The following is a 10,573-nucleotide window of genomic DNA, read 5'->3' on the forward strand; positions in this document are numbered from 1 at the left end:
AGTGGAACAATTTGTACGAAAAGGCTTGTGTTTTTGGCTGAATTAAAACGTATGTTTTATACTCTCTATTTGTATTTTTCAAAAGTCACAGAGACATGACTCATTTCAACTGCAATTAAAAGAAACTTGTTTGTTGAAGTATTTCTGTCGAGCGGTTTGTAGATTGTTTTTTAATTACAGCCAACTGTAACAAACACATTATTATAAATGGATATATATGCAAGTTTAAAGATTTATTTATCCTGGAAATGTTTTTTTTTTCTATTTTAACGGAGATTTTTGTTTTACTCTTTGAATTTTTCGCCTTTTCTGTTCATAAATTCGTTTTAGTTTTTTGTTTAAATTGAAATGTATGACTGCTTTTTTCTAGGATTTCGTACGTATTTATTTCCTCGGGTATTGTGAGGGCTCTGCTTTTTAAAACTTTCATGTCCATGATGGAATGATGTATTCTATTTGTAACTGGTTAAGAGTTTTAATATTATGTGTGTCTGTATTAAAGATGCCTTTTATAACATTCATGTTTATACTTTTCTGATGCATGTTCAGAAGTAGAAAGTTCGTATTGTTGCATATCAATTTACCAAATAATTTGTTCTAATATTCTGTTTTATTCTATTTTTATCTAAAGAAGAGTTATTGTAAGGAATTAGGTCAATGAAAATCTTATATTTTAGAACTAGTCTTATCCAGAGGTCTTAAATCCTTACCATAGATTTAAATTCTCAGAAAATTCATAAATTATATGTAAACGTCAAATATGCGTAAACTGTGATTAAGAATCTTCTTATTCCACTGTTTGTTAGTGAGCTATTGTGAAACGTACTTCACTTTATGTTTATGTAAATATCGAATATTATCGTAATTTCGGCGACAGGTAATTGACAGTTAAATCCTTATTTTTCCATAAGAGGTGTGTGTGTGTGTTCGGGTTTAACGTCTTACTCAACAACTTTTCAGTCATATGTCCATAAGAGGTAAGTAAGTAGGTAAGTAAGTAGATTCTATCGCAATGCGAGTACATGATTGTATATATATTTAATATATCGGTTTATAAGACCGTTACCAATGCAATATAAAGCTGTAAAGAAAAATGTTCCCATACACTCAAGATTCGTACAACAAGTGATAGTACTACGTACTAAAAGGACTCATACGCATTTCTGAGATCGTTGGTTGTTTTCCTTGTTTGGACGTTAACATCTTTTGCTTGTCATTTTTGTGCCAAGCTGCTCCTGAAGGAGACTGCGCCATTATCGGCTGGATTTAGTTATCATGTGACTGTTCTTACAGGAATGCAAATAATATTTTGCTTGGTATTTACAAAAGTTTCTGATAAAAGTGATACAGAAGTGACGACAAACAAATATGTCATTTTTGCCGCGCACGCATGTGCAACATTGACAACAAACTGGAGCATGTCGTTCACGTACGCAGCGTCTACATTTGCCATCAAACGCATGGAACCTTTAACCAGTGCGCTATTACAAAGACTGCTTCTTGATGTTAGATTATCATACTTACAATGGATTAGTATTCCAGCTGTTGTTTATGGTTCCATTGTTTTCGCTGCAGATGATAAATATGCAATGCTTTTCAATTATTCTCCGTCTGAAAATAAAGGCGATTCAGCTATAGTTGTTGGAGAAGTTATCCTCTTACGGAAACTTAGTATAAATGTCGTTTTGCATGTGAATCCCGTTGCACGAAAAACATTTAGATAAAGCGCAAGTATTGAGCAGGAATTATACGGATAATGAACTAATGTTATAGGTTTTCAACGCGCTGATCACATGCGTTCAGATGTGATTCCACGTTTCATGCGATTCAATATTATCATGTTTCCTCAAAGTAAAACTCGTACATACTTGGAAAAACAAATTGTCCCTGAAGTGCGTTCTTTATTGTCGCCCGATATGGCTTACCAGATTGGATTTGCGCCTCGATTCATGCAACCAATTTATATTATACTTTGGATCAAACGCGAGGATGCAGAATCCCAGTATATGAAACACTTGATGCCCCGATAAATTTACGTATGAACGTTTCTGATTGGTTAAATTGGAAAACACCGAGAGGCCTTTCGCCAATGCAGTATACGTTTCTGATGACAACAAACGGCATGATGTTTCTGCAACAAGGACGAATAATGATTACAGATCGCCTTTATGGGCAAATTTTATCAACTATCCTCGCCATTCCACATGTCTATTTAGACAACAAACAGCGAAAAATGTCTAACTACCACAACACTTGGACAGCTGGGTTGGAAAATGTAATTTTGGCGAATTCTAGCTTGGATGCTGTCGCAAAAGCAAGGCAACTGCTGATAAAGCTTAATAAAGATTTGCCTAAAATAGAAGGGTTTTATACAAATTCAAATTGATGAGTTTTAAATCAGTTATATCCAGTTTAACAGTTATTTATCATTAAGAACAAGTTACAGCCATGCTTTAAACATAAATCCGCCCCGTCTCGACGGGCTGGTATTACGATAAGTAGTATAAGAAATTAGGGTTTTGGCCCGATTTTTTCAATGTTAATTAGCCTGCCCGATTCTATAAGTGCACTTTGGTCTGACTCCAAACTTTAGTAGAAACTAAGTTTCTGTCTTAAAATACTAACTTGGTACCCTTGGTACCCTGAAAATCTTTGGTTAAACCAAACGAAAACTTCCAGTTTAACCAAATGAAAACATCTGATTTGATGGACGTAAGGTTGAAGGGATAAAATGAAAACCAAGGTCCACTCAAATTGAAAACAACAATTAAACAGAAAAAAACCCGGAAGAAAATGTCCTTATTAATTAAAATAATTTATAATTGTTTGTTCATTATTTCTTTGATTATTAACTTTTAGTATTTTATACAGTAAATTATACAACGGTACTTTGTCTTGTAACATTTTAATGAAAAATAAACAATAATATCCACAGAGTGTACTTGTTTTGTCTTGATATTGTATGTTGTTATACTTGACTCCGGGTATATATTTAATTACTTCTTTTGGTGGAGGAAGTCCAAATGGATCAAAGTACATGTTATTTACATAAGAAACCCAATGTGTCCCAGACCCAACAGAGTCATCTAAATTTATAATTCCGCATTCAACCTTTTCTTTTGTTTTTGGTAAATTGTTTCTACTAAATACACCCCTAAAGTTTTTAATATCGAGTTGTTTAACCCATTGTTCAATTTTATATGCTGTTTGTTTTTCTACCTGTAATACGGGTGCCACAGAAAAAGAGTAGTGCAAAGTCTTGTGTTAGCCCAATGCTGCATTTGCTAAAAAAACGGTTCTGCTTTATTGTAAAAAGAGATTAAATAGTTTTCAAAACTCGTCTTTAAGCTACATGTTCGATTTTTCAATTACTTGTTCAGAATTGTTTAATGAGTGACCTTTTATCTTCAGTGTTCAAACTTTTACGTGAAGCGGGATCACTTTTCTCTAAAATTATATTTACATCACGTAAAAGATCACTGGGGAACTCTCTATCAAGACTGTTCAAACTATATATCTGTCCTTTGTCCATTGTTATAACAACAAATCGCAACTCACAACACGTAGACGGGCACAAGACCGACACACACACACGTTTGTATAGGTACCCTGGTTAGGACCGTGAAATCTAACAGGTTTTTGGGGACGTTGTTAAAACGCAATCGTTTGTAATCCGCATTTCCAAGACATGATTAACTATTCTCCGTTTGTATACTGGTGTATCATTTATGAGTATACACTTATCAGATTTGACGGAAAACACTCTGAGGACTTCTCTTATCATCATACATTTTTGAGGACTACAGAATGAGGACGTTCATTTGCATATTTAACACATATGCTTGTAATAGTACAATTGTGAGGTCCTAAAACTCGTGCATGGTGTTCGAGGACTTTTAAACACAATTCCATAAAGTAAACACTGTAAGGACTAACAAGTGTCTACCATGCAAGGCTTTAAATAGTATTCAACAGCAAGCCGAAACACAATACGATTTAATATAAACTTCATTTTAAAAGTAGCCTAAGATGCGAAAAAATAAGGCTCGACATCAATAACTTATCTAAAATGAATTTAAATACCTGTAGGTCTATGCAATTTCCAAGATAACTGTAACCTGATATCTACGATGTCGCAGACAAAACCTTTCACACGATTGCTTACTTTCGTTTCCCAGCATCAATCAACTCTCTAGCTTTTTGTCGTTTCATGGAATAGATACATTATTACACATAACACTCACTGTCCATTAATACTGAAAAATCATGGAATTTCATTTAATAAACAGTAAAACATTCTTTTCAACTAAACTGGCCTAGTTAGGTTATCGGTTTCAGTGTGAAACCTTCAATTTTTAACTTTCTAGGAGGCCGAATGCTTTATTTAATATGGATACGATGTATTATAGATATTGACATTTTACCGACATGTGACAAATCTAAATTTGTTTCTAAAATATATCTTGATTTTCCAGCTTAATAACAAAATTCAGTCGCTTGTAAATTCTAAACAAAACAGAGGCCCTTTAAAATTTGGTTGATGCCGTTCAAAGTGTAATCAAAGCATGTTGATATATTGTTGTTATATAAGTTTATACTATCTGTGATATAAAAGGTATTGCCAGAATATCGATAGGGGCTTTTGAAGTTTCGATAACTGTATAATATGTAGATAGCTCCACAGAAATAAAACCTCTAAAACATTAAATCTTATTACAGAGGTGTTAATTAAATATTTTCTTTTAATAATATGCTGTCACTATTAAAAAAACAAATTTCACAAGTAGTAACAAGTGTAACTGATAATAGTATGTACAAGTAAAACAAGATAGTTCAGAACCATGATGTACAATTATTTGTTTACATGTTGGGAACGTATTTTAAGACTTGCGACTAGAGTTTTCTACGAAACGGACGTGTATGAACTGTTCTTTTTTCATCAAACGACTTTTGCCCCTTTTATTGAAAATGTTTGAAAAATATTACAGTTTCGATAAATACTAAGTAAACATGCGAAATATTATTCGACAGCACAACATGATATAACATCACGATGAGATAGCACAACAACACGATGCACGAAACGCATATATTGTATGCTTGTTAAAAATTCGTCTCGCTGAATTTCGTTTTTATCATTAAAAATTACATATTTTCGTGATTTTTTTCGTGTACTGTGTGACAAATCTGCTGGTTTTTCCTGCGGTGGCAGTTTTGCTTGGTGGCTACATTGTTTGAACACGGGCCATTCTATAAATGCCGCCTGTGATTCATGCGCTACATTTTTATTTACAATGCCTTTGTGCCATACTTGTTTGTTGTTAAAAATATTAATGATGATGATAATAATAAAGATTTTATCTATAGTGGCGACACATTTAGGTCTAGCCCAATCTTCCCTGTGAGCCTCATACATAACACATATTAACGATGGTACAAAATGAAACAAAACAGAGGTTGAAAATGACAATCGCATGATATTCACATGCAAACAAGCTTATTAAAGAGAGACCAAAAACATGTTTTGTAATAGATGAAGAGATGCTCTATGAAATTAAAAAAAACAACAACAAAAAAAAAAAAAAACAAAAAAAAAAACGAAATACATAGATATAAACATAACATCTCCCTATTTCGATAACTGTACAAAACAACAACATGATAAAGTCATCATAGACAACATTTGCAATGATTTCTTTCAAAAATTTAATGTATATATATCTTATGTATTTACTTTTAAAGCTCGGTTTAGGGTGATACAAGTTAAGTATGGCTTTGAGTAAATGTATCTTGTAGGCATTTGGGGCTAAATTGTTGACAGACTTATAAACCATAATTGACTGTTTTGTACCTGACTCGCTCTGGGAATTTCATCCAGTTTAGTTTAATAAACAGTTTCTCAGAAAGTGCATCAAAATTTGTGTCAAGGATAATCCTATCCCTCTTCTTCTGAAATTTGAGAATGGAATTAGCCTGCTCTTAGTTATGTACAGTTTCCCCAAATAGAACTGCAATAATCTAAATAAGGTAATATATGCATTAAAAAGAGTTTTCTAACACGAATGTATAAGAAGTATTTTATTCTTTTGATGAGATAAAATTTTGAATTACAATTTTAGAACATTATCATTATATTTTTTCTAATTTTAAATTTCTGTTAACTTGCACACCCAAAAGTCTTCCAGAACGGATAAACAATGTGTGCATTGCCACGGTGCAGGGTGTTACTGTCACTTGAAGTGTGTCCGTTTATCGGACAATCAGGCATAACCATTGAGTTTTTGGCATTTAATAACATGGAGTTATTTTTCACCACGGATTAACACTGAAAAGTGCATTCTGCAGTGCTGTTTGTACTTCATGATATGTATTTTCAATGGCAGTTAGAGTAGTATTATCAGCAAATATTTCAGTAAAGACTTCTTTTAACGCCAGTGGGAGATCATTTATATAAAAATGAATAGCAGAGGTCCTAAAACAGATCCATGCTGACTAATGTTAAATGATCTTATATTCCCTAGAAGAACTGAGCGATTCACTAAATCAAATGCCTTTGAAAGGTAGGTCTAAGAATACAGTTCCTATAAATTTACCTTCATTTATAGCATTCATCCATATGTCTACTATTGAAATTAATATTGTTCACATGAGTGATTTTCCCTGAAGCCAGATTGGTAATTGTATACAGAGTTATTCTCCTCAAGGTGCTTTTTCAAATGAACTGAGACATCAGGATCAGGAAGTGGATTTCCATGATCATCGTTAATAAAATGTTGTTGTTTTTTCTTTTATTTTTTAGTATTGCGGATACAGTTACACAAAATCTATATTTGGCTTTACGACAAATTTTAATTAACGCCGAAGACGGGGTAAGTGCAGTAGCCCTCATTACTCTATAATTAGTCGAACTTTAAACGGAATTCCTGTTACTTGATACAAAATATTTAATAATAATTGCGGTCTTTAAATGGGATGAGGAATAAAAACAAAATAGAATTTTAGAAGTACTCAAGTTGAGGGGTTTAATCTTTGTCCTCATAAGTACGCCAGAAGTTAGCTTGCACATATACGCACATACACTGGTATGGCTTTATAGCGAGGTCAAATGTTACCCTGCATCATATTAATTCAAATACGTTATGTGTGTATGTCACAGAGTGAGAAAAAGATGGAGCCAGACCGGGTCTCGAACCTTGGGCCTCGGAGTACTGTTCCGATGCTCTACCGAGTGAGCTATCCGGCCGCCCACATATGTTTTCCTTGTTTAAATATTCAAGTCGTATACAGTGACACGTACACACGCAAATGCCAATTCATTCTTGAAATTTGAAAACAAGTGTTCGATGATTCCTTTTTCAGGATGGTTATTTATAGGTAGAGGTACATTATTTTGATAAAGTGTTTCTGTAGGTATGCACAGTCATATGTTTAAACTTCAGTCTATTCATAAAATTGGAATTCCAAGTTATAACAGTATTCTTTTATATACGTGTATTCGATGGCGATGAAACACTAGTTCTTCCATCTAGAAATAGCGACAATAGTGCTCTTGACTAGAAGCCCGATCCTCAGTGCATAAGGAGGTGAAGACCCCTAGTTCGAAACCTTGCTACTCCCGTTGCAATGTGTCCTTGGGCGAGGTAATTTATCATGATTGTCCCAGTCGGCCAAGTTGTAAATGGGTACCAGCTAATTGCTGGGGGTATGGTATAATTGGTTTTAACTGTTCCTAAATTAGGGTCACTCAAAAGCTCTACAGAGCTTATGTTAATTGTTTCACAAAGCGACGTTAAATAACATTTAAATTTACCTTTTACATGTACCTTTCAGATTTTTCTGGTAAATTCATCGGATGGCCATGTTACTTTCGCAAGCTGCATGTGCATATATTCAAGCCATTTTTCACTTTAATAATTTGCGTACACGCAGTGTCTTATATTGACTAAAAGAAAGATTAATGCCCAATAAGATGAACAATTATATGTGCTGGACGAATATGTACACAATTTAAATTCTCGAACAGAGAAATGTCCTCGAATTGTTAGTTTAATTCTCCAAATACGTTGACAAAACAGAAACAGGTTGAAAAAATACATCTTAATAAACCAATAGGTAAGACAAATATTCATCAGTTTTTTCTGACCGATGTAAATATCGGACATCATCCGGTGAATACCATTTCCGTTTTTTTAAATGATAATTTGTTGATTTGTTTACAGCTCTGTACTTTAATACATTTTGTTTATAGTTTTGAGTATCTGCAAAAGAAAGGATGAGTTATGGCTGACCTATTTTCTTTCTATCAATATCACACAACAACATTTCTATTGTTCCTAATATTGTTTTCTAAAGACAAGAGATTACAGGGTTATCTTGGCGCCCACCAATGAGCCAGTTTTGAATGTTCCAAATTTCAAGACTAGCTGAAGGTCAATATCAAGGTCAAAGTTCATTATTTCGGTACACAAAATTGTACATGTGGTCCAAATTTGAAAGCTGTAGCTTGAGAAATATCAAAGTAGGTCACTAGATCAGTTTCAAGGTGCAAGTTTATTTAGGTACACACCACTATGCATGTGCTTCAAATCTGAGGGCTGTAGCTTGAGAAATATGAAAATAGGTACTAAGTGAAAAGAAAAACAAGGTCACATTCAATTCAAAACACAACTATGTATGTGGTACTAATTTAAAGCCTGTCAAAATTTGAAAGCAGGTCAATAGGTCAAGATCAAGGGCAAAGTTCATTTCAGTAGTTTAGAAAATACCGATTTTGAGCCAATTTGACCTCACTTGACCCCTTGCCCAATTCTATAAATGCACTTTGGTCTTCCCTAAACTTAAAATACTAACTTGGTACCCTTGGTACCCTGAAAATCTTTGGTTAAACCAAACGAAAACCTCCGGTTTAACCAAATGAAAACATTTGATTTGATGGACGTAAGGTTGAAGGGTCAATCTGACCTTATTTAACCTATAGCCCTTGGTCAGGACTGGTCAATGCCGGACAATTCAAAACCCACAGGTTTTAAACCCAATAAAAAGTTTTAAATACATTTGATATAGATGAGTTTACAGAATAAAATATATTGTTTGAAAGAAAGAAAATTTACTGATAATATAAATCCTCACTATGTTACAGCAAAAAAAAGGGTAAAGAATGATAATGACTACCTGTTCATCTTGTGAAAAATGAAATCAAAGTTTGTTAAAAGTACTATCACAGCAGGTAATTTAGATATTCATAAAGCAAAGTTACCTTTTTTACCTAAGAAAGGTTTAACACTCCCAGGATATAATTATTGTGGACCAGGAAATCCTTTAGATAACGGACCCCCTGTTAACGAACTAGACGCAGTATGGACCATGACTTTTGCTACGGCAACGGTGTAAAAAAAAGTACATGTGACAAACAAATGCTTTCCAACTAAATCAAAAACATTTGGAGAAAAGATTGCAAAACATTTAGTTGTAAAACCAGCAATTAAAACGAAATATAAACTTGGGTTGGGACGAAAGCCAAAAAACGGGAAGAGGGGGTAGAGTATACCCCCGCAATAACTGCACCAAACTACCGCTGGAGTGATGAATTAGCAGAAGAATTACACAACCAATTAAAAAAGAAAATTTAGGAAACGACGGGTGATTGTTAATGATATTGATGATACTTGGTCTGCTGATTTAGTTGACATGCAAGCTTTTCAATAATATAATAAAGGTGTAAAGTTACTTGTTAACCGTATTGAGATATTCAGTAAAATTTTGCTTCGGTTATTCATTAAAGAATAAAACTGGAGAATCTGTTACTGAAGATTTGAAAAAAATAATTTTTGGGGTTCAGCTCCTGATGAGCATTCATGCTCGACCAAAAAGCCCCCCCCCCGGGTAGAACACAACAAATTATGGGTAGATGAAGGAAAATGGAATTTTATTATAAAAAGTTTGAATCAGTTTTGGAATAAAAATTACAGATTAATATGTATCATACATTTATGAAAGTAAGGCTGTTAGTAATATAAAGATTTAATAGAAGTTTAAAAAGAATATTGTGGGAAATATTTTACAGCAAATTAATATCTTAAATTTATTTAGATAATTTACAGGAATGGTTGATCATATAACAAAACACACATTCTAGTTTAAAAATGTCACACACCCTAAGCTCAGTAAAAACTTAAATAAAAGGTTCTGTTTTACTTTAATTTATATTGGTAATTCCAATGATACCAATGAGTAAACCAAAATTTAAAAATTTGTATTCGAGTTCGCTTAAGCAAACTTACATGCGAATAATGAGTTGGATATACGGGAGTGTACGGGATCCCGTTATTACCCGTATACGGGTAAGAAATACGGGAAAACTAAAATAGGGCGTGTACGGGGCTTGTTTATTTAAAAGTCTGTATACTAATAAATAAGGATTTCCGTATATATGAAATTCGGAATTTTAGTATACGATACCCCGTGGATATTGAAATACGGGTAATCTAAAAAGGGTTATTCAGAACGTATACAACAACGTATATTCCCGTATATGTCTGGTGTAAGGGAATACATAAATCAGTATATTCCGAAA

The 10,573-nt window shown here is 33.5% G+C and overlaps 1 pseudogene; it reads left to right on the plus strand.

Annotated features, from left to right (window-relative positions):
- The first annotated feature begins 1,418 nt into the window (after positions 1 to 1,418).
- On the plus strand, positions 1,419 to 2,979 carry LOC128547635 (uncharacterized; annotated as a pseudogene).
- Positions 2,980 to 10,573: the final 7,594 nt, after the last annotated feature.

Source organism: Mercenaria mercenaria, chromosome 13 (assembly GCF_021730395.1).
Source record: "Mercenaria mercenaria strain notata chromosome 13, MADL_Memer_1, whole genome shotgun sequence".
NCBI classification, from domain to species: Eukaryota; Metazoa; Mollusca; class Bivalvia; order Venerida; family Veneridae; genus Mercenaria; species Mercenaria mercenaria.